The sequence below is a fragment of the Mustela nivalis genome (genome assembly GCF_964662115.1).
Source record: "Mustela nivalis genome assembly, chromosome: 6".
NCBI classification, from domain to species: Eukaryota; Metazoa; Chordata; class Mammalia; order Carnivora; family Mustelidae; genus Mustela; species Mustela nivalis.
Window position 1 is genome coordinate 4,730,280 of NC_139025.1, and position 27,886 is coordinate 4,758,165.

A 27,886-nucleotide genomic window follows, 5' to 3' on the forward strand; every position below is an offset into this window, starting at 1 on the left:
GACGCCCTCGTCCAGGGGCTGTTCTGCTGAATGTCGCTCTTCTCCGGTGAAATCCCTGTCAGCGGGCATGACTGCTTTGGGCTACAGAGACGCAGACGTGAAGAGACACAAGCTGTGACCTCTGGAGACTCATGTCTGGAGGACAAGGCCATGACTTAGTGGCCACAGGGAGGGGGCAAAGGGCCAGGTGGTGGCAGGCAGAGCACAGGGAACGGTGTCTGCAAAGCCACAGACACGGCCAAGCTTGGAGGCTGTGGCCCAAGCGGCGGTCAAGGCAGGTGATTAGAGCCAGCATGTGACTCTCTCAACCAGTGAGCTAAATTTCAGCCTTTCCCAACAGGTCCCCTTGTCACCCTGGAGGCTGCCTCCTTACCCAGCTGGGCCACCTTCACTGCAAACAGGTTTGCAGCCTCTCTTCTGGAACCTTCTCTAGGCCAGTCATGGTGCAGGAGCAGATGGGCTTCATTGTTTTGTGGTCGCTCGAATGGGTGACCTGGGTTGGCTCCAGCAGCAGCCCCGCTGGGCTTGGCTCAGAACAGTGTCTGGCTGTTTCCACGTCGCCGGCTCTCTGAGGTCGCAGCCGAACCTGCTAAGGAGGCCACACAGTGGGCTGTCTCCACAGGCTGCCCGAAGGGCCCCAAGGCCGGCGTCCCGGCCAGCCCGGGGCTGCAGAGGGCTGCCTCGGGAGAGGCTCAGGGAAAGCGGGCGGATAGCATCCCAGCTGACTTCCCAGCCCAGGGACTCGCTCTACAGAATATCCCAGGAGCCCAAAGCTGGGCTCGCCTGAGGGGGTGAGCACCTGGCTGCTGGCTGTGGCTCCTGTCCGTCCCCCCGGGGTCCCTGAGATATCCCTCCGTGCTGGAGCCCACGCCCGGGCCCCGTGTCTCTGCCGCATCATTGCGGCCAGTGTGGTCCCCGCATGGCCTTGCAAGGCTGTCCCCGAGGGGGTGCCTGGGGCAGAAGGGAACCCACCCAGACCGCAGTGATCCCTGAGCTGGCAGGTGGAACGCTGGGCGCTAGAAGTGTAAATCCAGCCACGCTGAAAATGCATACGCAGCATGGGCCGGAGTCGACACTTCTGGGAACTGGACGTCCTCCTGGTGGCCCTGGGGCCGGAAACGGGGACAGAAGGTGGGCCCGTGGACCTAAAGGCTCCTGAGGGAGAGGGAGGTGCCTCCGTCCACGTGTGTTGGGATGGACAGATCTCTCGAATAAACACGTCAAGGAAAGCAAGATGCTAAACAAAGTCCGATCCTTTTTAAGTTAAGAAAGGGGAAGAAGACAGGTGGGGGCATTGCGAGGGGCGAATTCCGGGAGCCCCTTCCCCGTCGTGAGCTCTCCTCCAGGTGCTTGAGGGCCTCTAACTCGCCAGGTCCTTAGAGGACCCAGGAGACAGGTATTACCATTCGACCACCTCTGCTGATGATGACACCGAGGTCTAGGGAGGGGAGGACCCTGCCTGGAGGTGTGGGGGTGCAGGCCACGAGCCCCCATCTGCCGGGATGCTGGAGGTGCGGCCTTGGGCCGGCAGCTGTGGGTTTCCACTGTTCACCTTTTCCGCGCCCTCTGGGGCTCCTCTCTGGCTGCAAGTGCACCTTTATTTTAGAAAACCTCAACAGAGGTCTCGGGGGGGGGGCGTGGGGGGGGCATAACATCCTTTCATTCCTCGACTGTGTTTTTCTGTATTAAAGAGAGAAACAAGGTCATGCCATTTTATAAACTCACTCCTCCAAGAGAATACTGGGACCCTAGGAAGAAAACCGAAGAAAACGCTAGGATTCCAGAAAGTGAACCCTCAGGTTCAACCCTTCTGCTTGCTTCCAGGTCAGCTCTAGTTCCTGTGGTTCCCAAAACATGGGAGGCAGAAGACCCTGGACAATTTCTGGTCCAAGTCCTCATTTCACGGGGGGTCAAGTGAGGCCAGGAGAGGGGCTGCCTTGCTCTTGGTGTCCCCTGGCACCCCGCAGGGCCTGTCCTGGTGCCCTTCCAAAGCTTGAAGGGACGACACCACTTCTTTCTCCATCATCGCTGCTCTATAACCCAGCCGAAGTGGCCAAGGACCTCTACTTAGCCCCAGACGGAATCCAAAGACCACCTGGGACCAATCTGTCTCCTGTCGACCCGGGGCCCCAAAGTCTGGCTCCCTGCTGTGACCCTGTTCCCCATCCCGCACACACTCGACCTGGCAGTCGCTGTCATGCTACTCTCGGGGCTGCTGAGAGGGCGACGTGGACACAGGTCTCTCTGTGGCCCGCTGCAGGAAGGCCACTTCGGAGCTCATGAGGGCCAGGTTTCCATGGGCAACGGTGGTGGAGTAGGCATCCAGCTCCGCCCTTGCCCGAGGACCCCCAGGCCTCAGTTTCTTTTTCTGTAGAACAGCGGGAGTGGCCTAGAAGACCCCAGGCCTTGAAGATGATCTTCTTCCTGGCCTTGCTCCTGCTTCAGGTCAGAGGAAGGACAGACCAATGGGTCTGGGGATCCTGGTCCTATCTCCGTGGAGACCCACAAACCCGATCTCTGGCCGGTCTCCTTGTGGTCACCTGGGAAACGGTGGGCTCCAGCCCCAGGCCTCCTACTTGTTGGTGACCTTGAAACTTGGTAATGGACGGTACTCATAAAGACCAAGGCCTCATTTCACAGAAAGGAACTAGACCCTGAGGGGCTGTGAAGGCGGCAGGGTCTGGCCAGCAGCCCCCTAAGACCTGGTTTGCACCCCATATCCCTCCATCACAAGGCACACCCCTCACCCCCAGAGGCTGGCCTTGGACCAGCGATTCTGCCTCCTGCCCACCACGGGCTTCCTCCATTCCTGACACCTGTGCACTTGCAGAGGTAGTCTTCTCTCTCACATGGGCCCTGAACTCCACCCTTATTTTCCAGAACTCTCCTGGCCCTCGTCTTACAAGGGAGGCTGCGCACGTACAGGGCCTGGGGGCCTTAGAGTTCAGGGATCGAGGAGCTTAGACGGCCCTGGAAGCTGCGCATCGCCTGGCGCTTCCTTCCACCGCCATGGTGGGATAGGTCTGGTGGCTCGGGGTCTAGAGCGTGGACGTGGTCTTGGCCATCTGTGCTTGAGACCTGGTCTCTGACCTCGGCCCTGGCGCACGTCTGTGACCCTCCTGGGGACTGAGTGTGAGCAGGGTCTTGTGTGCACTCCTGGTACTGAGTCAGACATGCCTTCTGTGAAACTTGGTCCCTGCAGGTGGCCAGAGCTGGCAGCGGGCACAGGTGTGGCCACTAGCATAGAAACTCCCCTCCGGCTGGCTTCAGGGGAAATGCCTGGTTCTTGTGATCAGGGAGTCCAGCGTTCAATGGCTCGCATGATGTCAGAGCCCGTGTCTGTTCTTCTGCACTCGGCATCTGTCCAGCCTCCCGTCCCTGTGCGGTGGGAGGTGGCAAGGTGACTCCAAGGGTCATTCTGCCGTTTGGCAATCTCAGCGCCCCTTCAGAGCCCTGATTTGGTCCACCCCTGCCCTGGTGTCCCGAGTGGACAACCATGGGGTGCAGAGGGACGGCGTGGGCCGTTGGGCCAGGCGCGGCTCATGTACCCCACTAGGAGCCCCACTAGGAGCCCCGCTAGGAGCCCCGCTGGCCCAGCCCCGCCCGAACTCTAAGGACCACAGTGGGGAAAGAAAAGCCTGGGTTTTGGGGCCAACAGTACCACAGATGTCTACTGCGCTGTGCAAACCACACCAGGAAAGGGAGGCCACACACAGCGGGGACAGGAAGATGGGCTGGCGGCTTCTCTTTCTGGGGCTCCCCTCTGCTCCACGCTCTTGCCCTTTTCCCACAGGCCTTCAGTTTCCCCTCGAACCCTGGCTCTCCTGGCACCATCACTGCCCTGGTTTGATGCGACAGAGACAGTATGATGTGACAGAGACAGGCCGGGCCTCTCATGGAGTCCCCATGCTGTCTTCACACCCAATGACCCCTCAAGGTACATGGGGCCTTCCTTCTTTAGAGAGCATGGGGGTGTGTCGGGTTGAATCACGTCATCTCCTCCCCCAAGAAATTCACGTTCTTCCGAAACCTCAGAACATAACCTAATTTGCACATCAGTCTTTGCAGATGTGATCAGTTGAGATCATACAGGCCCTAAACCCGTCAATGGGCTCTGAACCATCAATGGCATGGTGGTCACCTTGTGAGAAAGAGGCAAGGACAGATCCTCCCCCGAAGACTTCAGAGGAAGTACAGCCCCACAGACGCCCTGGTCCCAGACTCATGGCCTCCAGAACACGACAGACTGTCTATTGTGTTAAAGGCGCCCAACTCCCCGTCATCCATTCTGGGAGCGCTTGGAGATGAACACAGGTGTCCAGAAGGATCCGGAGCTGGGTGGGGCCACAGGCCGTGTTGTCTGGGCTGCAGGGGCGGTCCTGGGGATGGGGCCCTCAGCCTGGGACACCTCAGCATTCAGCATCTGTCTCTCCCCGGTGCTGCTGAGATGTCCGCTCCCCTTCTCAAGGGTGTGGGACCCTTTATCCCACCCTCTGGAGCCCAGGCGGCCTTCATCACGTCCCCTCTGTTCCCCAGCGCTGGTCTCGTCCTGCCCCTGGAGCACCGGGGCCTCGCTTCATTGTGGGCTGAGGGAGGGCCAACAAGGCCCCTGGGGAGGGGCAGGGGCCAGAGCGGGGCTGCGGATGCTCCTGGAAACCTAGGATTCACCACACGGAGATGTCACACTCTGCATCGGTGGGATCTCATGTCCTCAGGCCCAGCTCAGGCTGATTCAGCAACTGTCCTTAGTTCAAATTCTTAAAAGACTCTGATGGCGGGGGCTGGGCTGGAGCGCGGAGCTCTGACCAGAGCGCGTGGCCTGGAAGGCTTCCTTGCTGGGTACAGACTGTGCCCCCTGGGATGGGGGAGGGGTGGGTTCTTCAGGTGAGTGTGGTGAGGCAGAAGCATGGGGGTGCCCACACGCAGTGAATGCTTAGCCCAGACTGGTGTGTGAATTACACCTTCATGACAGCTGGGCCGCTGCTCACCATGTTAACGGTCAGAGCAGGAGCCGAGAGCCCTCCCAGCCCCGTCTTACCACACTTATCAACGGGCTGTGTGGCCTTGGGCCAGTCCTTTCCCTCTCTGAGCTGCTATGGTCATAAGGTGCCTGGCTCGATGCCCTTCGAAGAATTTCCTCCTTTTACAGTTCCATGACTTTATCAGACTCCGAGTCAGGTGTGCTCTGAACTAAAGTTTGGGGGCCGCTTCTCAGGATCTTGCTTGGAGTTGTAGTTTAGCAAGCTCCAGGCAAGGCAGCCGGGCTCACAGGATCCCCACTTCACCTGGGCACCTGCCGCCATCAGGCATCCTTTTGTTTGGGGGTTTTTGTCCCACTAAGAATATGAATATCACTACACACCGAAGCAAATACTTTGGAGGTTTATGCTGGCGGAAAACCTCAGAGGGAAGTACATTGCTGGAGGTACTGGGGGAAGGGCAGCGGCCGACGTGACAGGCTGGCAGCAAGGGAAAGAAACTACATCCAAAGTCCAGCCGGCGGGGGACGGAAAGCAAGAGGGAAGCACGAGGCGGGCAGGGCCCCTGTGAGAGCCAAGCAGGCCAGCGGGAGGCTGGGAGGGCGAGGTCCTCACCCCTCAGAGGAAACTGCTCCCCTCATTGCCTGCCCAAGCCTTGCAAGGCCGGCTCTGTCATCTCTAATGGCCCGGGGCCCCGGGGGCCTGTGGAGCTTAGAGCATTTTCTAGAATGCTTGTACACACCATGAAGAGCTGTCCGGCGGAAGCGGTGGGCAGACGGCCACGCAAATGGATGCTGAAGGTGAGCCCCAGCCCTGAGCCGGCCGCTGGCGGGAGGAGGTGGCGGAGGACAGCAGAGGCCCGCGTCTCTGGCACCTGCTTTCCAGGCGGACGGATTCAGGGAAAACACCCGTCGTGCCCGGGCCCCAGGGTCAGGACAAGCCTCAGAAGGCATCCGGTGTTGGGCAGCTCACTCCTGGTTGGGGACGGTTTTCCTCATGGGACCACAGGGGTGTGTGTGTGTGTGTGTGTGTGCGCGCGCACATGTGTGTCTATGCGTGGGGCGTGGGGGTGCAGGAGCCTCCCCACATTGTGGTTCAAAGAAGCCTGGAGCGGGAGCCCTGCCAGCGCTGTGGTCGTCCCTCCGGCCCTCTGGGGCTCCGCCGGGGTGGGCAGATGGGTGGTGAAGGCCCCTAGGACGCGGTGGCAGGGGTGTCCACTGCTCTGAGTCCCCCGCTCCCCCCCCAACCCCGGAAAGGCCCGAGAGGGAGGAGAACAGCCAGAAGAGCCGGCTCATGCAAGAGCAACTTCAGAGATAAAACCTGTCAGAGGAACAAAACAAGTCAAAGGGAAAATCCTTACAAGGGAAAATGGACCCAGAAGGACAGACTGCAGAAGCCACATGGGGGCTGGCTGAGCCCCAGAGCCGTCCTGAGTCTGCCGGACCTTGCTGCAGCCCTGAGAGGCGGGGCAGGCTGGGGTGTTGGGGGAGGGGCTCTGCAGCCCCGCTGGGCTCCGAGGCGGGGGAGGGGGGGCGAAGGTGGGATGCCGAGGGCTGGAGGGCCAGAGAGACCCCAACATCCCTTCTTCCTTTTCATTTCTTCTGCCACGTGCCTCCTGCTGCAGTGACCAGCTCCTTCCCGCTTGCGTGTTCTGGACCTGGTCCTGGATCTGGCCTCTGGGTGCACAGGTCCCAGAACATTCCTCCAGACCGCTGCTGGCGCCTTCCTCCACGGCCACTGCCTGCTCCCAGACACGGTCCATCCAGGGTGCCTCCCCTGCCCTGCCCGGCCATCTCCCGCTAGAATGCCGGCTCCCCGGGCAGGGACCCGGGTGTCTGCAGCAGGGCCGGGCCCACAGGACGCCTCCGTCCGTGGCCGGGGGACACAGAGGTTCCGCGCCCTGCGACGTCCCCCTTCAGCACCATCGGAGACTCATAAAGCCTGAAAAAACTTGAGGGAAGCAGCCTTCCCCCAGTTTCCATGCTTCCCCCAAATTCTATTGCCTCCTTCGAGAGCGAGTTAGCCATCTACTTCCTGATGTTTCTTTACCGATCAGAGGTGGGCTGGAGCAGTTACAGGTAATTCGCCAACCAAAATGCACACGGCAAGTCTGCGCGTGTGCGCGTGTGCGCACGTGTGGGCCTGTGAGTTCAAGCATACTTGCGTACATGTGTACCCACGTGCAGAGGACACAGGGCAGCCATCCTGGTCCCATGTGCATGACTTCGTCGCTGAAGCAGTGAGTGAGCCTGGTGAGGGGGGCAGGAAGGCGGTGGTTCCGCCTCCAAGGGGGGCACTCAAAGGAAAATGAAGTCGGCTGTCTCCGGGCCTTGAGAAGGGGAAGGCAGGCCAGGGAAATCTTTCCCGTGTGGCTTGGAGGAGCTCCCTGTCCCTTCCCCAGGGAGCACCCCCCGCCCCAGCCCCAGGGCAGGAGCCCATCTCCCGTGGGCGGCTGGGGAGAGAGTGTGAAGCAGGAGTCCTCTCTGCCTGGCCCAGGGAGGACGCAGGGTGTGGACCCAGGGGCTGTGCATGGGGCGGGGTGGGACAATATTCCAAGACCAGGAGAGCTGGCCTAACCCCAGCTCTGCCCTTACTAACTGCGGGGACTCCTCTGGGCCCCCAGTACTTGATCGGCAACACGAGGCAAGGAGCAGCCCCCGTGTCCCAGGGCGCACTTCGGGTCGGTTGGGGAAGGCGCTGCAGCTCCCGGCGGAGAGCTGGCCGTCCAGAGGTGTGCGGCGCGGCACCGGTGTTCCATCAGGCCAGCAGCGCTTAATCCTGGCTCAAGGGAGGCTGTGCTGAACGGAACCCTGCAGTGGGAACCCAGGAGGAGGTGGCCCAGAGGGAAGCCAGGAGCAGAGCCCGTAGGGGGAGAACCCCGCTGGGAGGCAGGCAGCCGGGGTCTGGCATCCTGGGCAGGACCAGAGGTGCAGCCGAGAGGCAGAGGAACGCCAGGGACAGGTGCTTGAGCACTTGGAGTCCAGCCCTCATTTCGCGCCTGATCTCATTTGAACCTCCCTGTGACCCTAGGAGGTGGGCGCTGTCACCCCCATTCTAAGAGAAAGAAACTCAACGGGGCAAGTGATTTCTCCAGCGGCACAGCTCTAGGAATCCCTGCAAGATGGTCTGACTCCAGGGCTGGTCTCGGGGACGCAAAGCTGGCAGGTGCCCCCGGAGTGAGTCCCAGGCTCCTGTAACCCACACAGCCTCAGCTCTGTGGAAACTGAGCTGCAACCCTCCAGGGCCACGGGGTCGTTTCAGCAGGTGACCGCCATCACTGAGAAGACTCGAAACAAGGTAACAAATATCAGGGTTCCCGATGCACGGAGAGAGAAGTGTTCTTGGGTGAAAATATTTCGTTAGACGTGTGTAAAAAGTTCACTGCTTATTTTACATGTAGCCATTCTGTGTGCCCTGGGTTGAGACACACAATATATTTCTTACCCTGGCCACGGTCAGCCAGCTTTGAAAGCCTTTCTCTGTTCTGCAGGGGCCTCCGGGCCTTTGTTCTCCGAACAAGAACACCAGTGCCGGGCACAGGACAGGAGCCAGGACGGGTTGGAGGGTTTCCGCTCTGTGCCCCCACCCGCACACCAATGGGGCTGGCTCAGCAAGGTGGCGGCACCGCTGTGTGGGGTCCGAGAGGTCGGGGTGTTGAGATTTGACTGCGATCCCACGGGCTTCCTCACCTGTAGGCCAGGGTGCTCAGGAGGTCCCCAAAGCAAGGCCCAGGCTGGCCTGTTCTGAGAGGCACAGAACCCCATGTGCTTATGGGGAGCTGGCAGCGTGAGAGCCCGTCCAGTCCCTGAGCCAGTGTTGGTGGCCGAGGAGAGTGTCTCGGGGAGCAGAGGGATGTCAGGGTAATGACACTGGCAGGGGCCAAGAAATGCCCAGCTGGGCTGGGAGGCCTGTCAGGGGAAGCCGCCTGAGCTCTCTCCTGCCAGCAACGGGCCCCTGGAGGAAGGCGTTTGGGGTTATCAGATTTGTTTTCCAATCAGGAACTAACTCTGGCTGGAGTATGTGGCTGGCCCCCCAGATCTGCTGGGCTTCCTGCAGATGGTCCTAGCACAGAGCCCCACATATGGGGCACAAAGCCTGGGGTTTTCAGATGGACCCTCCCTACCGTGCCCAGCATCCCTCTTCCCCTCCCTCCCCCCAAGGCACTCACACTGCCTTCTCTCATCCAACATGGCCATGTCGATTTAAGGTCTCCAAGGCCAGAGGCCAGCTGTCTACTTTTCTAAACATCACGGAGTGTTCTGGATGTTCAAAACACGTGAGTTGGCTGTTTTGCCCCTTGGAGAGCGTCAGGGGCCCACTCCCATGGGGAAGGCTGGGGGGATTCTCAGACCACCTTTGCAGGGGCCTCTTCGTGGCCGTGAAGCCTTCGTTCCCTCCTGGGAATGGGCCTCTGGTTTGGGCAATTCGAGACACCTTGAAACGGTCAGTCGTAATAAACAGGCACAAAACAAACTGGCCTCCCGGCAGAGGCCTCGTCCCTTTTCTGTCCTGGCTGGATTTCCCGTCGGCCGTGCGGGTGGACCCAAGTGCTACGAAAGGGACCGTAGTTTTCCCAGGGAGACAGAACCAAACAAAGATGGAAACAAACAAACAAAAAACCCCAAACACTCTCACACACCCCTAAATCCAACTACGTAATCGGGCCTGAGGTTGGACGCTCTGTCGCCTTTGTGGGATGCAAACAAATATGTCCCCTAGATGGCCCGCTCTTCAGACGACGGGCTGCCCCTGTGACAAAGAAGCCTGGAGGCTTCTCTGATCCTAAGTTTTGCTCCAGACTTTGGTTCCTTTTGGCTATGCGTGTGAAAATGACAAAGGGGTCCCGGTCACGTCACTGAGCGGGTCAGCACGGAGTGTTTAAAGGAGAGAAAAGGTTGTAAAATGGAGAGGGTCCTCCAGATGGGACCACGACACGGTGGGGCAGGTGTGGGTCCGGCTTGCACAGTCCGGGGCCCCTCCCCCACTGCAGGTGCAGAGGGGGCCTGTCTGGCTCGTGACATCACCCGTGTCAGAACTATAAGGGCCGAGCTGTGTCTGCAGACTGTCCCCGTGTACCTAGAGCCTCGCTTCACAACAAGCCGTTCCGGTCCAGCGGTATTGCCCCTCAGAGGGCGGCCAGTTTCCCAGTGTCAACAAAACCGTATGATCCCCTCTCGTGTTCAGTTTAAAGGTTATTCCTAAAAAGCGGCAGTTGACGTTATTTCTGAATTTTTGAGACTCAAAAAATTATTTACCAGGAACACACACAAATTGTTTGTTTTACTCTCTGCTACTTGCTCATTGACAGAAGATCACTGGAGAAGAGCAAATGGAAGATGAGCCTTAAAAACTGTTTTCTTTTTTTTTTTCTTTCCTTTTTTTTTTTTTTTTACAGCCGTTGGGGTTACTGACATTAGAACATTTGCCGTTTTAAACAAACGCAAGGTCACTCAGTCTGTTACAGACTAGTTAAATAGTACCGTTTTGTACAAAACAAAAACAGATATTCCTTTGGTTAAAAAAAAAAATTGATGACTTTTCCTGCGCCACGTTTATGTCAAGTGGAAGACGATTCTAATTTTATCTGTGTTCAATAGGCAGATTAAAGCAAATCATGAGGCTGATGCTGTTTACAATTCTCTGAGCAGCTGAAGGAAAGAAAATCACCTTGAATCTAGCATTTTCTGAGCCCACTAAAACAGCCAGGTCCCTCAGACCATCTGGGAAGGAATGGGTCCCACCCATGTGTTAGTTTAATATGAAATTGTTTTATTTTGACTCTATTTTCCTTCAGGCTATTAGGGAGGAAAAGAAAAAAAAATAGGAGAGCGGGAGAAAGGCTTTGGTTCCTCACCATTTTCTCCGGGGCTCTCCTTGGTTTCTCGGCTTTGGCTTTTTCAATGCTTTACTTCTTTGGGTTAAAAAAATGTACAAAATGTATATTGTAAGTCTAAAAAAATAATATATTTTGAACGTGACAAAATTTTAGATCCACCATACACTCTGGCAAAAATATTATTAAAAAATACCGTTTGCTTTCACTCCGCCTCAACTGAAATGTCATTCTTTTTTTCATATTTTCTGATCTGTTCAGTCTGACATTTGTTGGATGTGAGATAGTTCTGTAGACTATTCCAGAAATATTGGAAAAAGAGTAAACCACCGATATGTGAAATTTCCACGGAAGCACGCCTGCTTGGTTAACGGTAGTTTTCAAGGCTGCGTCGCGCGGGGCCGTCGGAGGGCAGCGCGGCGGGGGCGGCGGCGGCGGCCTTCCCCTTGCTCCGCGCGCAGCCCTGGGCGCCCTCCCGCCGTCCCGGCCCCGCGCGGCCTTGCCTTCGGCCCCCATCTTCCCTCTCTGCGGCGCACCGAGGCTGCGGGGAGAGCCCTGGGGGGCCGGAAGAGGGTGCGCGGCCTGCGGCGTGGGTCGGGCCGCGTCCCACCTGCTCCGCCCGGCCCCGCGCTCCCCGCGCCGACGCCGCCCGAGCGCACGGCCAGGGCCACCTGGCGGACCGTCCCGAGCTCACTCTTCCGCAGGCTTCCATTCGGCTTTGATCTGCCTCCCCCGCCCTAACTGGTTCCAGATTTGCCACTTCCGAGGCGCGGGGACTCAGCCGGGCCGCGCTCTCGGCCGCCGGGGGACTCCAGAGCAATGAGCCCGCGGGAACGCATGGCCGGGCCCCCGGGGATACAGGGCTACCGGCGGGGAGCGGGCCGTGGGGCCGGGGCTCGGGGATCTGACTCCGCCGCCCCGGCACCAGCCTGGCCTCCGCGCGGGGCGCACCGGAGCTGTCTGTCGCACCCCCACCCCCGCCCCCGAGCACAGCCTCCGTCCGCCAGGTCAGGCAAGCTTGGGGAGGGGTCCCCAGGGCCTCTGGGCGCCCTCGGAAGCGGGCGCGGCGGGCAGCGCAGCGCACACACTGGCTCCCAGGCCCTGCGCCCGGGGCAGCCACGACGCCCAGCCCTCCCGGGAGGGCGAGACCACCCACGCGGCCGCCAACGTGGGAACCCGATTGTCGCCGAGGCCTGGGGCGCGGCGGGTGGAGGGCTCTGCCTGGTCCCCGCAGCACCACCATCCTGAGTCACTGTCCTCAGTGGCGAGACCCTAAGCCGAACCGCTCGGAGCTTGCCGGACCCCCAGCGCCCTGCGCCCCCAGGCCTGCTACAGCGGCTGGGCCCAGCAGGCGCCGGGCACCGGAGGGGGAGGGCCCCAAGGGCCTAGGGCGCTGTTCCAAAGGCCAGAAAATGGAAACTGTGCGAAAAGAATCCCCAAATCCGGCCGGGCCCCAAGCCCACCAGCTTACATAAAGCTCCAGGAGCCCGCCCGCGGCCTCCCTGCCTCGGGGTGAACAATCGGCGGGCGCCCGGCCAGGCTGCCCTGGGACTGGCACCACCACCGGCCCCCTGACCACGGGCCTGGCGTGACCCCGGGGAGGGGGCAGGGGTCTCGGCCTCTTCCCACCATCTGCCCCGAGAAACATTTAACTGGCCTTTAATCACATTAGCAGCCGGCCCCAATTAGGGCCGCAGGAGGGGGAGGCAGGAGGAAACCGCCGCCGTGTCACTCGAGGATAAAGATCCTTTCATGCCCCAGGCCTGGCCGTGGGCAACGCGGCGGGCGCCATCCCCAGCCTTTGATTGCCGGCGCCTGGGCCTCGCCGACGCCGCCATCGCTGCCCCCAGCCCCCAACGTGCCTTCGCCCTCGGGTGACCGCGTGGGCACGCAGGTCAGCATCCGAGGCCGGGCCCACGCCCGCGCGCCCACGCTGGCCGAAGCCTGGCCCCCGCGGCCCGCGCCTGCGCACGGGAGAGCCCGAGGGGGCGACAGGGGCTCGCGCAGGGCCCCCGGGACACCAGCGCCCGGGGCCAGGACCCTGGTAAGGCCGCCGCCCACGGAGCGGTTCGGAGGGAGGGTGACCCACGCCGCGGGCGGCCTGGGCAGGTCACCTGTGCTCTCGTGGGGCCCCCTCTCGAGAGGGGCGAGTCAGCCCCGTGGCGGCTCCGTCCTCTCCGGCCGGGATTGAGGCGCGGAGGGCCCTGCAGGCCAAGCCCAGGCCCAGGCCAGGCCCGGCGCCGCGGTGGCGGGGCTGCCGGGGGGTCCCCGGCTGGGCGTCGGGCCCCAGGAGCGAGGGGACCGCGGGGCTGGGGCAGCGGGGCCGGCCTGGGCCTCCAGTGCGCACTGTCGAGGGGCGAGGGGCGCCGGCGCGCTGTGCTTACCTTGCTCCGGCGCCCGGCCCGCGCTCCAGGCGCGCGGGCGCCCCGAGGGTCGGAGCGGGGCGCGCTCTGGACGGGCCGGGGTCGTGCGAGGACAGCGGCCGCCCGCGCCTCCGGAATGCTGATGCCGCCGCCGGCCGCGACGCCCGGGGGGCCCGCCCGGGACCCCCGCCCCACGGCAGCAGCTGCAGCCCGGAGCCGCGTGACCCCGGCCCCGACCTCCCGCGCTCGGCTGTTTGTCCGCACACAAAGGAGAACACTCATATTTTTCTTTCCCCTGAGCAGACTTCACACTCGCCCCATCTCCCCTCCCCCAAGTCACCCCCACCCCACACACGCCTGGCTGAGAACCGCTTGCTCTGCGCACACCCCCTTGGTCTCCCCTGTTGAATTCCATAGTTGTATTCGAGGATGTCAGCGCAGCTTAGAAAGTTTCATAGAAAGTCAGAGAGCAATTAGAGAGGCCCTTTTATTGGAGTTTCGTTGGTGCCATGGAGTCTTAAAGGAGCGCCTGAAGCGCCGAACACAATCCCATTAAGCCGCCCAAACTCCCACAGTCCTCAATGGGGTCTCAATGCTCCAACAGACTTTGGCCGGCTCGCACCGGGAGCCCCTGCAAGCCGCACTCCCACCGGGGCGCGCGGGTGTCCCGGCTGCGGAGCGCGAGGCGCTGGCCGCGGGGCCCACGAACTAGCGCTTTGGTGCACTGACCCCGCGCTACGGGTCTTGGCGTCTGGGGAGTCCGGGCCGGTGGTTAGGAAGGAGAGCTCGGTCTCGGTCAACTTTTTACCTCCCTCCGCTTTAAAAATCGATCGGCTAACGTTCGGAAGACGGGTGGGAGGAATCGCGCGTTGCTGAGAAAAAGGCCACATATGACCAAAGTTTCAGCTTAATTGAGTTTTAGTGCCAAATTATAACCCCCTGAGTAACTGCGCTGGGGTGGAGGGCGTGGAGAAGGGAGTGAATGGAGGAAGGCGATTCTAATGGAAATCTGGCCATCCAGAAACGCCCGGTGCGGGCCACCCTCCTCGAGGAGCGAGAATTGCAGCCTAATTCCAAAGGAGTGAGGTTATCAGACTGCGGGCTTTTATGTGGGAAAACGGGGTTGGCCCCACTTTGATTTGTGGTTTGGGGTTGATATTCTTGTGTGTTATTTAATGTAGAGGGCAACTCTTCTGTAGAGCACAGCTTTTCCTTTGTTGGAGAGTGACTTCTTTCTTGCCAATAAAAATTAATCTCTTCCTTTAGAAGTCAAAAAGGAAAGAAAGCAGGTGTTTTAAAGGAATAAAGCATTTTCTTTCTTTCTTTTTTTTTTTTTTTATTTTTTGGTAAAAAAAAAATAGGTAGTTGGTTGTCAAAGCAAAGTGCCCGTTTTAGAACAATTAGGATTTTGCTCCTGGTGTGTCATCACAGATGTTCATTTTATTAAATAGAAGTTTGTTCCTACCTGGTGGTTTCTGGAATGGTTTTAGGAAAGGAAAATAGGTGATAGGCTCACAACTAATGGTAATGAAATGAGCATGGGTTATAGGGGAAGTGGGCTGTGTACAAAATCCATAAGGGAGTAATTAAAAATGCATGTGAAAATTGAATGTATATTTTTTGAGTAGTTTGTATTAGTCATCAATGATTTGGAAAATTTTCTCAAATCTGCCCTGCTTTTCTCTCATTTCTTTGCCCTTCCTGGCCCTGTGGTTGCCAGTGACTGGGCCTCTGACCTCTTGTTCTGTGCACATACCATACCTCCAGCCAGTCCATACCGTCTAGCAGGAAAGGACAGACAGTGGGCTTCAGGACCTGCAGATCCCAGCCTCAGACACTTCCAGCCTTAGCTTTACAGTCTTCTGCCTTAGCCACATTGGTTTCTTCACTGACTCTTTCTCTCTTGCCTCTAGATTTCCTTCCCACCTTCTGCTTCCCTAAAACACCTTGCACCTTCCTCCACCTGTCCAACTGCACTTGTTAGACCCCATTCCCTCCTCATTGTCTCTTGGACCCATGTGGGCCTGGCCCTCATCGGGCTCCCGGGGAACCATCTCCACCACCGGGTTCTCACAGAGGGCCTGATGACACCATCTGTCTTTCATTTTTCTCATATTGTAGCTTGGCTTTGGGAATGTTTCTAGTTGAGAAGAAAACAATGAAGACCCCTTGAGAGCAGGTATCACTTTACACATGTCTTGGGGCTCTGTCAGCAGCCAGCGCCCAGAAAGTAGGCCATCCATCTGTCAATCGGGTGTCGATTTATAAATCAGAATCACATTTCAGCAAGCAGAGAAGAGAAAAAAAAAAAAAAAAAAAACAGTGACAAATGCTCCTGTCCACCGAAGGTACCAGGAGAAGCTGACATGCTTTTCCATTGAATTCACAGGACCTGTCACTCGACTTTTTCAAACCAACATAAAACTATTTCAATTAAATGGAGTCTTAAATTGTTTAAAAAATGTGGATGACTCAGTTGGACTGCAGGAGAAAGTGCGGGGGGAAAAACCAAAAGCAAATGCAGACATCCAAACAGTTCAGTCTGCTTTGGATATCCTTGATTTGCCCAAGAAAAGGAGCAGATTCCTGAGAAACAGGCTCAGAAAGTCTCAAAGTGCTGTCACGTCTTGGCAAAGGTCCGTAGCCCTGAGGTGTTGGGGGGGGGGGTGGACAGGACCCTCTAGCACCTTCTGGAGGGCCACCTCCGCTGCCTCCCACTGGCACCCTGGTGGTGGGCTGGCTCTGCAGAGGAGGAGAAAGTCCCACTCTGGTCATAGCGCTCATTGAAAATAACAAGACAGAAACAACGGGAACAAGTGCACTTGGGAGACTCTTCAGGGAACAAAGATCAGCAGTGTGTGGTGGTGCAGAAAGAGGTGAGAAGCAGTGCCCTCGGGAAGGAGGAAGAGTTAGCATTCCAGTTCCTGTGAAAATGTGTTAACAACCCATCCACGAGAAAGGTGTCATCCACGAGAAAGATCAAGTTCCCCAAAGCAGGTGGACACGCTTTTGGACAAGCGTCCTGCTTTGGCAGGGGCCACCCCCAGAGTCCTGATCTTCAGTGGAGAACCCGGACTCTGTTGCAGAGGGTCTGATTCTTAGCTTGTCCTTGTGAGCACCGGCAGAATCATCCGAACAAGAAACGGGTGTGTATGTACAACAGACGGTTGAGTCTGGAGGGCTGCCAGGTCAAGACATGCACAGGACGTGATTTTCCAACTGTTTTGAAGACCCGAAGAGCTTCCCTCCTGCGGAAGAGCGTTACCAAGTGGGTGGTTGGGTGAAGCACCTCCCGGCCTTGAAGTCCTCCGACCTTCTTGCTGTGTTGAACACTGATCCTGTTCGTGTTAGTTTGGGAGGGTATTTTGATGTTCTGGGTTTGATGTTCTTCTGGGGAAAAAAAAAGAGAAACCAGAAATACCTACTTCAGACTTATGGTTCTGTATGGTTAAGTATGCTAACTTATGGTTAAAAAATTCAATTAACGTTGAATTAACATTGAGGTTTGAGCCAGTGACCCGGGGATAGGTGCTATGTGTTTCTCCGGCGTTTGTGAGGGACAGCTTTGGGTCAAGGCTTCCGCTTGTAACCCCAAGCTCCTTGAAACCCCTGACCTCCTTATTTTCCCCAGTTTAGGTGCTGCTTTCCCCTCCTCATGTCAGACTTTGACAACACTGGTCCACGAAATATTTGGCTCTGGGTGTTTTCCAGAACTTGAATTATTTTCCCCCCTCATGTTAGAAAGGGAATCTAGGGTATCGTATTCACTGGGTAGGGTGGAGTTCTGCAGCCAGGAAGCACTCCCTTGTCAAAGACATAGGTGTTTCCACAGCGATCACACAAGTATTCGCCCCAAGTGAGACAGAAGAGGGACCCAAGTGGCCTCGTGCCAGGGTAGTATGCTAAGCATATGAAAGAACTTTGGTTTTCAGGGTTCTTTGGAGTTTTGGACGATGTATGTGTAAGGGATTATGGATCTGGAATATAGGGCTGCTTCCCTCCCTTCTTCCTTTAAGCAAAAAAAAGAGGCACCGGTTCGAAGAACCTTCACAACCCCCTCCCATCAGTCAGTTTTAATCGTAGGTGGCTCTTCAGCATTGTTTCAGGAATGCCTACCTATTTTCAGACATTTCAGAAAAAAATGGACTAAGGACCTTGCTTTAGTGTATTAAGAGCTCCTGGTGCTGACACCCAAGGCTACTTCCATGTCCTGCCCTACGTGAGGGCTGGACATGGTGGCAGGGACAGCAGTTGACCCCTGATGGCTGCGTTTCACCCCTCACCCGGCAGGGCTGGAGGGTTGGGTTTGGTAACCAGCACCGTCCCGTCCAGCGCTGACCCGGTGAGTTCGTGGGGCCCGCATTCGGGCTGATAATGAACATCCACCACTCTAAGGGACAGGACCGTTTCCACGCAGAAATCGTGAGCATTCCCATTTAAGTGGGAATGTGGTGTCTGTTTCAATTAGCACTTGCTTATTTCCTAGGAAGGGTCGTGAGCTGTTAGTGAGGCTGAGTTTTTTCTAGGGACCCTACAAGCAAATGCAGTGCACAGGGGCCGTGTGCGCTCAGGAAGGATAAGAATGCTTTGTTCATCGTAGGCTGCGTTGGACACAAGCCTGTGACCTATAGGAATGCACTTCTGGAGGTCGTGTCGGTCGCGGGACCGAGGCCCACCACACTGGTGTTCTTTTTTGCACAGACTCTTCAGGGGTCCATCTAGTGCTCAAAGCAGAGTGGCCGGGTTTTAGTAATGCACGCCTTTGGGGTTCCATGTTAATGCTAATAAAGGGGGAAGGGGCATTGAGGCCAGGGTCCCCTGTGCCTAACAAGACTGGGAGGGCGTGGAAGGGAATGGCTGGCAGCTCTTAGGAGACAGTCCTGCAAGGGCTCACTGTGGTGTTTATTCTGGAGCTGCCAAAAGTAGCAGGTGTCCCTCAGCACGGTGGCTGAGGTGGTGGGGTTCTCTGCCTGTCCCTGTCCCCACACCTGACGCACTGAAGGGAGAGGCCTGACCACCGGGAGGGGAACCTCAGCTGCTGGGGAGACCGAGGCCACGCCCGCCCCAAGGGGAGCCTTCTCTCGGAGGTTCCACTTAGCATTTCTCATGCCGGTTCTTCCTCCCCCACCCCGGAGACCTCAGGGTGTTTACACGACGTATGTGGGGAGGATCGACTTCATTTCGTGGGGTTAAAATGAAGGGAAGCAGGTGAAAGTACAGGCAGGGGAAAACAGAGCCAGGGTCCCAGGCAGCTTGCAGGGACAGGGGACAGTGAATCTGACTCTGCCCAGAGTACGCCTGCTCAGACACTGCCCTGAAGATGAAGAAGAAATCGACTCGGCCCCTCCTGGCCCAAGGCCCAGTAAGGGCCTTGGGGTGGTGGTGACAGGGGTCGTGGAGCGGTGTTGTGTCAGGTGCATCAGTGCAGGTGTGTTTAGGGGGCGAGGAGGGGCCCAGCAAGACGTCCTTGGGAGGCAGAGGCTGAGCTGAGTCGTACGGGCTAAGTGGGCCTTGACAGAGGGAAGAGGACAGCACTGAGTGATGAGCAGGAGAGGGTCACCCAGGAGAGGGTCGCCCAGGAGAGGGTCGCCCAGGAAAAAGCAACAAACAGCCCAAGAAGGGGCGTGGCAGGGACTCCGGGGTGCCCTCTCCATCATGAGACATCAGCTCTTTATTCTTGTTTCTCCAGGACGCATCAGTGGGGTGATCTCTTGCCCAACGGCATGATCGGTCCAACACCATGCTGTGTTGCAGCAAGTTCAACGTCAAGTTCCGTAGACTTTAATAGGCACCCGTGATGGACAATTTCGTAATATTCTCTTACGCGGGATGCTTGAAGGCTTCCAATCATACTTTCAGGGTCTCTGTATTAGTATTATCTTTGATTCATATATTCAGTGAACAGTTACTGAGCATCTCACAGGTGCAAAGCACTGGCCAAGACACTGGGGTACCTGGCCTCTGCCCTCGCCGGGTTTACCACCAGCTGGGGAAGATGGTCAGCAAGGGCAGCGTGATCCCAAGGAGGCTTCTGAGCGCCTGCTGTTTCAGCAGCTCCAAAGGAAAGGAGCCTCCAGCGGACATCGCTGGGCACCCTGCCATGTGCCAGGCATCCTGGGAGGTGCTGGGGAATGCATGAGGTTGTCTCCATTTTCACGGAGTTCAGGGCCTGGTAGGGAAAGATAGGCAAGGTCATTCGAGTGTTGTCAGGGGTAGACGTCTCTGAGGTGTTGTCAGTGGTAGATGTCTCTGAAGTGTTGTCAGGGGTAGACGTCTCTGAGGGGTGGGGTGGGGGGGTGCCCTGCGGGGGTGGTCCGGGCTATGGTGGGGCATGCCAGGAGGAGGGAAGGCAGCCAAACAGCTGGTCTCTCTGGGGTCCAGTAACCCTTAGTTGGGGTTGGGGAGAGGGTGGGGTGGTGGTGGAGGGGGCGGTGGGCCAGGTGGCTGGGGCCGTTGAGTTCCGTGCTCCTTGATGACAAGAGTCAGGAAGCTCGAAGGCGTCCCCTCAAAGATGTTCTACTGAATTCAATGCATATTTTATATGAAATGTTCCCCAACATTAGGTATAATTTGACATCTCTTAAAGAACAATCTGATTTCCCAAACGTAACCTGGGTAGCTGTTTCGGTGTCAGATTCGCTTCCTGTTGAATCAAGATTTTGAGTGTGGAATGCCAAGAACGGGTTGGGACACAGGTCCTTTTCCAGGACACCAGCGACCCTGGCTGCAGATTAGAAGTGCAGCTGGAATTCCCCCAAAGGCAAGCAGTCAGAGAGTTCTGCCTCTGAGCCTATCCCCTAGACGGTGAGGAAGGAAGACTTCCCCGCCTGCCGGCCCCAGGACGGGTCAGATGGGCAGGGGGGCCTGGTTGGCTGCTGCTGTTCCTTTGGGTTCCGTCTCTGTGGTGACGGGGGAGGGGCGAGGACGTGAACAGCCCGGAGGGAGGCCGGCAGGTCCCACCTGCTTCGGAGCTGGCCGCTGCTGCTGAGGGGTGGTCAGGGGACAGCAGCTTCTGAAGGTGGTTTTCTGCGAGTTTTCCACTTTCCCCTACTTTCACTCTGGGGCTGTGGGCAGGATAGTGGCCGAACAGCCGGTCAGCAAGCTGTGAGCCCCGGCGGGCCTCGTCCTCAGGCCGAGAGAGCTGCCCCGCACCGAACCCGATTTCTGGGCTCAGCCAAATACATTTTTCTATTCTTTTTAAAATAAAAGAGCAACCAGTTAGAAATTAGTTGTTCAATTCAACTGTTTTTTTCCTCTTTTCTCTCTTTTTTTTTTTAACCTTCTCTTAAAAATTTTTTTTTTTTTTAATGTGATAGAATTTTTTTCTTCTGGGCAAATTCTTAGGATTTAATTGCTCTTAAAATTGTGGAGCCTGTCAGAGTAAATTGCAGATAGCAGAGTTTTACCCAAGGAAAGCAGTCCTTGTGATTGTCACCACCGTCAGGCTTCTCAGATTAAGTTGTGGGAAGGACAATTTAAGTCAGCAGCGTGGTGAACCACACCTCAAATCAGTATTCAGCACAAAGCTCATCACGCTCCTGAGACAAATACCGAAGTCAGCAGCCATGATGTGTGAGGAACCAGGCTGTGATTTTTAAGCGATTCCACAATTCTCCTCCTGAAAGAAAAGGAGAGCTGTCTACCCCACCGGTTTTAAGTTAATCTGTAATTTTTTTTTTTTTTTTTTAAGAAAAAAGACAAAGCAGTCTTATGGCATCTTAAAAATAGTAAAGCTAAAGCAATATTACCAGCTCCACGTGAAGCCGCCGCATCTGCTCCCGGCTCAGTCGGCTCCTGCTCGTTCCCGGGAGCAAACTGGACGGCCACATGGCACGTGTCACCACAGGCTCCTCGCTGGCCGGGAGGCAACAGCCCAAGGGTCTTCTCCCTCCCCCGAAATACTCCCTCCCTCCATCTTTCTTTTTAACATGGAGTTTTAAGACTTCATTTATTTTTAAAAATTTTGGTTCCAGGGTTGTCAACACACAGTGTTCCTATTAGTCCTCCGTCCGCCGTGTTTGAGAAGTGAGCTTCTGGTGCGGAACCGAGCTCATGTCGGGAAAAGCAGAGCTTTCTGGAACTCTGACTTTGAGCAGATAAAAGATAAGATCAGAACTCGGCTCTGATCTCTGGGGTCAAGGGAGGGCCCCACCCCCCATACTCTTTCTTCTTCCTCCCAGGGCCCCGCACTCCCGTGGACCTATAGTAGCCTCAGCTCAACCAGTACTGAATCTATAAAGGATGGGCAGTCGTTTCTCTATTGTCTGGAATCCTTTTTAAGGAAACTGTATCATGTCCATCAATCACTAAGATATACTTTATCTATATTTTTTGTGCAGGTCCCTATGATCAGGATGGACTGGGAAGAAACCTTCTTCAGGGAAAGTTCGCAGTCGCTTCTACCCTTGGGCCCTACGGAGAAGGTGAGTCACATAACAGACCGCAGAGCTCTCGGACCCTCTGCTCAGTGAGAGCGGGAGAGGAACAAAGCAGCGGAGGCCACTGCCTTGGTCTGGCCGCGGGCTTCGGCTCCGTGCTGTGATGTGCGGGTCCCTTGTCACGTACTTCCGCATCCCCTCATCTGCTGCAGATGTGGGCGTCTGTGTTGTCGTCGGCTATCTCCTGTAAGGACTCACCTGATAACGTGGGAAGGCCTCCGCGCACGGTGCCTGACGCTCAGCACAGTGTGTGGTGATGTAATCGGTCTGTAAAGGAGAAGACAGGCTTTTCCAAAAACAAGATCAGAAAAACTAAGGTTGCTGGATCCTGGTCTTGCAAGTGATTTGTACTTTTCTCTGGTGCCATGTTAACAGTATTAGCCTGTTTCCTGTGAATGCGATTAGGTCGGTTCTCAGTGTCCGAGTCGTGAAGGGACGGAAGCACTCGTTGCTCCCAGATGTCACTAGGTGATTAGTGTGTGTGTGTACGTCTGTATGTGCACTTTGCACATCCTGTAGGCTGCTGGGGCACAGCAGCAGGGCTGTTACAGGCCTCACCTCCCTAGAGCTAACTCGAGCTAGGAAATGACTGTGAACACAGCCCCCGAAATGAGAACACGAGCCTCAGTGTGTGGCTCTCTACTGGGTTGCAGATCGTGGCTGCTGCTGAGGGAGAGCTCAGGAAATGGGGGCCTCAGAGGCTCCTTGGCACCACTGGGGACCTGAGAGGAAGGCTCCTTCCTTCCTCCTCCTGATGGAAAGGAACAGCCAGGGCCCCAGACCTGGCCAGTTCCCTAGGCATACAGGGCAGGCTGGTCCCTTGCAGAGGGAGGCATGAGCACGGTCTGAGGGAAGGGCCCATAGATGACCTTGTACCTATCTGGCTCGGCCCAGGGCCTTGGGCAAGCCTCAGAAGCTTCCAGAGCCGCATCTTCTTTCTGTTGTGTGAAGACTAGCTAATGTCGCCCAGATTCACTGCGGGAGCCTGCTCTCCCCAGTCCGGGCTGGGTGTGTGATCAGTGCCACTCGGTGTGGTAAGAGCACATCCCCAGCTGAGGAAGAGCCAGTTGCTTTCTGGGGCAGTTTGCTTTTATAAACGCTGAAGGCAGGAACCACAGGAGAACGTCTGACAGGAGTCAGTGGTCACGGGAGCCTGTGTGGTTCATCCAGTCCTGCCGTGCACGGATCTGTTTTCCTGGGCACGCTCTTTTCCATGGAGAGCTTTCCCCACCTCGCAGTTCTCCTTGGGTCAGAGGGAAGAGGAGGCCAACTTAGAGTGTGAATTGTCCCGCGTAGAGACCCTTCCAACCTACGGTAAGAGTGTGGGGAAATGAAATCCAGATGACTCCCTACCCAGTTCAGTCTGAATAACCAAGCTAGATTGTGTCATAAATGTCAAGGGGCTTTGTTTCCTGAGCCCAGAATAGGCCCAGTATTAGAGTATCTTCTACCTAATAGTTACAAAGTGTGTATACAATATGCAACACTCCTATACTATTAATTACCCTCAGAGTGCAAAGTTAGGTTCAAAGCTGTCCACCAAAAACCTTCCTGATGACATAGTTAAGGTAGCTTGTAAAAAATATTCAGGATTAGGTCCAGGAATGTAAACCAGTTTGTACAAAACGTTGCTAGTGGGGCGCCTGGATGGCTCAGCTGCCTACGCATCTGCCTTCTGCCCAGGGTCCTGGGGTTGAGCCCCGTGTCGGACTCCCTGCTCAGCAGGGAGCCTGCTTCTCCCTCTCCCACTGTCTGCTGCCCACTCCGCTCGTGCTCTCTCTCTCTCTGTCAAATAAGTAAAATCTTTAAAATAAAACAAACAGAAAAATAACATTGTTAGCGATCTGTTGTTTGATCTCCTCTGAGCATAAAGCTGGTTTGTTGTGTGTAGACCAAGTCTCCATGTGAGTCTTGTTTATGGAAAAATAGCGTTCTGGGTCAAAGTTCTGAGTACAGGCCGTATAATGCATTATTATAAAATGCTTCACTGCAATGGTTTATAGATTTCTTCCTCCCGAAGGGAACCTCAGGCTCCAGCCCTCTGCGGTCCTGTAAACGTCTTCAGTTACGTTGTCCTTAGGCCAAAGGGATTAAGGAGCAAACATCTTAGTCAACGGCTGCCTGTGCCCGCTGCTCTGTGGGCTTCGCCCGAAGACTCACTTATTCCCACTGTCCGGCCGGCGGGCTGGGTGCTCTTAGCACATCCGTCACCTGGGGGAGGGAACCGCTGCTTGGGGAGGCAGGATGCCTCATCCCAGATCAGGCCTAGGGGCGTGCAACTCTGTATCTCCACATGAGAGGAATCTGGGAGACCTTCCTTTGTGCTCCGGACCACCTAGTGATAAACACCAGTTGGGCGTAGGGTAGAGCGACTGGACGGAATTCACCAGGGCAGGCTTTCTAACTCGAAATAGACTTGAAAGAGATGTCTACAGCGGCGGTGGCCGCGGATTTAGGGAGGGTCCCCCGGTCAGACACCCGCCATGCACGCTCGTCAGAGCATGTCTCCGAACCAAATCTGTCCTGTGAAAATTTAAGAAAGAGCTAATGTTACACACAATGCAAACTGTTAACTAATAGTTAACAGGGGAGAGCTAAAAAGGCAATTGGATTTTATTTAGGATTTTTAAACGTCTGAATTTGAACCTAGTTGACACGCAACATTCCCTTAGTTTCCGGTGTCCAGCATAGCGACCGGACGGTCGTGTGCGTGGTGCTATGCTCTCCGCACGCGTCGCGGATTTGCCTGCGGATGGACACTTGGGCTGCTTCCATAGCTCGACTGCCATAAATAATGCTACAGTAAACACAGGGTTGCGTATATCTTTTCAAATAGGGTTTTCATTTTCTCTGGATAAATCCCCAGTAGTGCAATTACTGGATCGTCCCGTATTTCTGATTTTGATTTCTTGAGGAAGCTCCATCCTTTTTCCCACAGTGGCTGTAATCTATGACAAAGAAGGCAGCAATTTACAGAGGGGAAAGGATGCGTCTCTTTAAGAAATGCCTCTCTGCCTACTTGTGACCTCTGTCATATAAATGGATAAAATCTTTAAAAAAATAGAGAGAGAAATGGTGCTGGGAGAACTGGACAGCTGTAAGCAGAAGAATGCGACTGGGCTGTTTTCTTACACCACGCACCAAAGCAAACTCAAAATGGAGGGAAGACCAGCCATCCAGTGAGAGACCAGAAGCCATGAAGTTCACAGAAGCGAGGACAGGCGGTAATCTCTCTGACATGGGCCGTAGCCACATTTTTCTAGCTATGTCTATAAGAATTAAAAAAAATTTTTAAATTCAATTTTAATTTAATTTAATTTTTTAAAAAGATTATTTATTTAACAGAGAGAGAGAGTGAGCATAATAGGGGAGAAGGTCAGGCGGAGAAGCAGACCCCCTGGGGAACCGGGAGCCCGATGCGGGGCTCCGTCTCCAGACTCCGGGATCATGACCTGAGCCGAAGGCACGTGTCCAACCAACTGAGCCACCCTGGCGCCCCACAATTTTAATCTAAAAAATAAGTCTGGGTCTCACACGTGTCTCATGGGCCAGGTGGGGAGGCTTCTTTCAGAAGCTCCTGGGCTGGTCTGGCAAAGGAGAGGACCACAGGGGGAGAGGACCACAGGGGGAGAGGACAGGGGCGTTCTGGGATGACACCTCGAGACTTAAAAACATAACAGTGATAGACTAGAGGCATAAAAAGTGAGTGTTTTCAAAAAACAGCCTCTGTTCCTGAAGAATACCAGTCGTTTCAGAGTAACCATTACACACCAGCGAGGGGGGTGCCGGTGGAGGGGAGTGACGCCGTGTGGCACAGTCAGTGGTGACCGCACGCTTTCGAAACTGGAATGGCTCCCGAGGGCTCCGTTGCACAACCCGGGACCCAGGTAGAGCAGCAGCCGGCTCGGTGAGCAGCGGGGCGCCGCGTCGCTGGCGTTCGCGTCTGTCAGCACATTCGATTTATGGGGTGAGTGAGTCACGGACGATCAGGTGTCCTTGAAGGGACCCCACCCCCCTTCCTCGGCACCGGAGAAGCCCAGGAGCCCGCGAGGACGGAGGGTGGAGACTCGGGGCTGTGTAGAGCCTGGGTCGGTCTCATCAGGGGATCCAACGCGTCTGTGCTCATTTCAAAGCAGAAGAAACACACTTTCAGAGGAAGAAGAGAAACCCAGCTCTAATCCTGCCCACTGGAGCCCATGGCATAACTTCCAGATGGTGATATTCAGATTTTTTTGATATTCCTCCAGCTAGGAATATGAAATACATATGAGAAAAAAAAAAAACTTATGCCCTGGAAGAAATGATAAACACGTTCTAACTACTGACAGTCTCTGGTCTGTACTTAACAAAAGGATCACCTTGCAGTGTGAGTGTCACGTGGCCGGCCGGGGTGATGTGGGAGTATGCACTTCGTCCGGTCACACGTGGGTCTGTGATTTCATCTGCCTGTTCGCTCGGGGTCCCTAGAGCCCCAGACGAGGTCTGGGCAGGTGCAGATGCTCAGAAATATCCATGGCCGAATGGCTTCATGGTCGGCAGGAGTAACGCTAGAGTTGGAAGACTTGGATAGAGAAATGCCTTTTGGGCAGTCATTTAAGATACATCGTTGAGAACTTCATAGTTGCGTTTGCTGGTGCAATCTTCTCGAACCTTTCCCTAGGTTCCTAAATAACCGAGGACAAATCAGGGAGACCCAGGGAGGGACAAAGAAGAGCCAGACAGGATGATGGAGGAATCCGGCAGCACTGGAGACCGCCAGAGCCCGAAAACAGACTGGAAAGTGGGCTTTGCCGAGACCGCAAACGGCATTTGTATTTCAGAACTCATTGTTGACAGTTAATTTTGGGAGGGAAGAAGGATTTTCCTTTACTTCTGTATGCAAGATGGTTCTCCATCACGAACTGTTTTAACAACTCAAGAGTTTGTTTGGCACAAATTGGCTGAAAACTCCAAGGGAAAAAAAAAAAAAAAAAAGCCAAGTCCTCTTAAGGGTGTCAGCCCCAGACTACATGGAGTCAGTTTGAAATATCTTAGTTTTAAGAAGGTGGCAGAATTACATAATTATTTTCACAACTCATAAGAAATTAAAATACCTCTTCCAAATGTGAAGTTGTGAGATAACACAAGCCACAAATCCTAGACTCGGGGAGTGTGTGCATCTTTTTCTCTCCCACACAGAAACCCACATCAGAATGTCTGGGCTGAGAACACATGGCTGCGTCCCTTGGAGCGGCACACGGGAGGAGGCCTCAGAATCGGCTCCCCCAGCATCGACCCCGAGGGGTCGGGGCAGCCGCCACGCGGCGGGCGAGCAGGTGGCCGCCGCCGGGTGCCAGGGACCCCAGAGGCACCTTCTCTGCCACCCGCAGCAAATCTGCACGAGGTGAGGAACCGCCGAGAAGACAGCGGTGCGGCCAGACGGGAGGAATCTGGGGAGTGTGGCGAAGTGGTCAGATGAGCCCCAGGCAGCCTGTAGTTCTGGACGGGAGACCTGCACATTCCTCCTGTCCGTGAATAGCTTGGAAAAGCACAGCATTTCCTTAAGCAGACTTCTCTGGAAAGCCAGCGAGCATTACCTGTGACAGACCCAAGGGCGTTGCTTTGGTGTATAGATCAAGCACCTCTCAGTCCTTCCCGTTTTAAGGGCCTGCCCTGCCTCACACCCTGTAGCAGGCCCTGGGGGTTCCCAAGCTGAACAGCCAGGTTCCTGCCCACGAAGCATTCATCCCTAGTAGGACAGTCGAATTGCGTGAACCTGGTCGGGCACAGTGCCTGGTGCCAAGGAGCAGAGGAGAGGAGATGCAGGTAGGGTGGGCACCCTGAGACAGGAGGGGGTGAGCCCGGGGCGGGACTGGGCACGAGCTCGGGACTCAAGGAAGGATCTTGAGCAGAGATGAGCACGTCTGAGTGGGGGGCGGTGATCGAGGGTACAAGGCCGTGGAGATGGAGACCTGAGAGCCGGCGAGGTGGGGTTGCGGTCTGCGTTCTGTGCTGGGGAGCTGGCTGGCTTCAGGGAGGGATAAGGACCCAGGACGCCTCCCAGGCTCCCCTCTGAGAGCCACAGGTGCCGGGCAGCTCAAGGTGGGCCCCCTACCGGCGAGGGATGGGTGGGCACTTGGGAGAAAGTTCGCAGACCAGGCGTGTCAGGGCATCCGCACGTGGGTGGGGGGTGCGTCTGTGGAGCCCTCTCGGCTGGGCAGGCTGCTAGCCACCGCCAAAGCAGTTTGTTGGAAGCAGAAGCCTCACTGTCTTGGGCCGAGAGAGTGGGGGGGG

At 56.1% G+C, this 27,886-nt stretch overlaps 2 long non-coding RNA genes across 3 annotated transcripts; both read left to right on the forward strand.

Moving 5' to 3' along the window:
* Positions 1–5,509: 5,509 nt before the first annotated feature.
* Positions 5,510–11,020, forward strand: LOC309866198. 2 transcript variants are annotated; one of them, XR_014312491.1, is made up of 4 exons: positions 5,510–5,779; positions 6,604–7,057; positions 8,010–8,276; positions 8,470–11,020. It is a non-coding gene; the product is annotated as an uncharacterized lncRNA (long non-coding RNA). The 2 variants fall into 2 exon arrangements; XR_014312490.1 differs by having other exon boundaries at positions 6,604–8,276.
* A 1,777-nt stretch (positions 11,021–12,797) lies between these two features.
* On the forward strand, positions 12,798–27,041 carry LOC309866441. The gene is made up of 3 exons (XR_014312661.1): positions 12,798–12,856; positions 21,515–21,598; positions 26,792–27,041. It is a non-coding gene; the product is annotated as an uncharacterized lncRNA (long non-coding RNA).
* Positions 27,042–27,886: the final 845 nt, after the last annotated feature.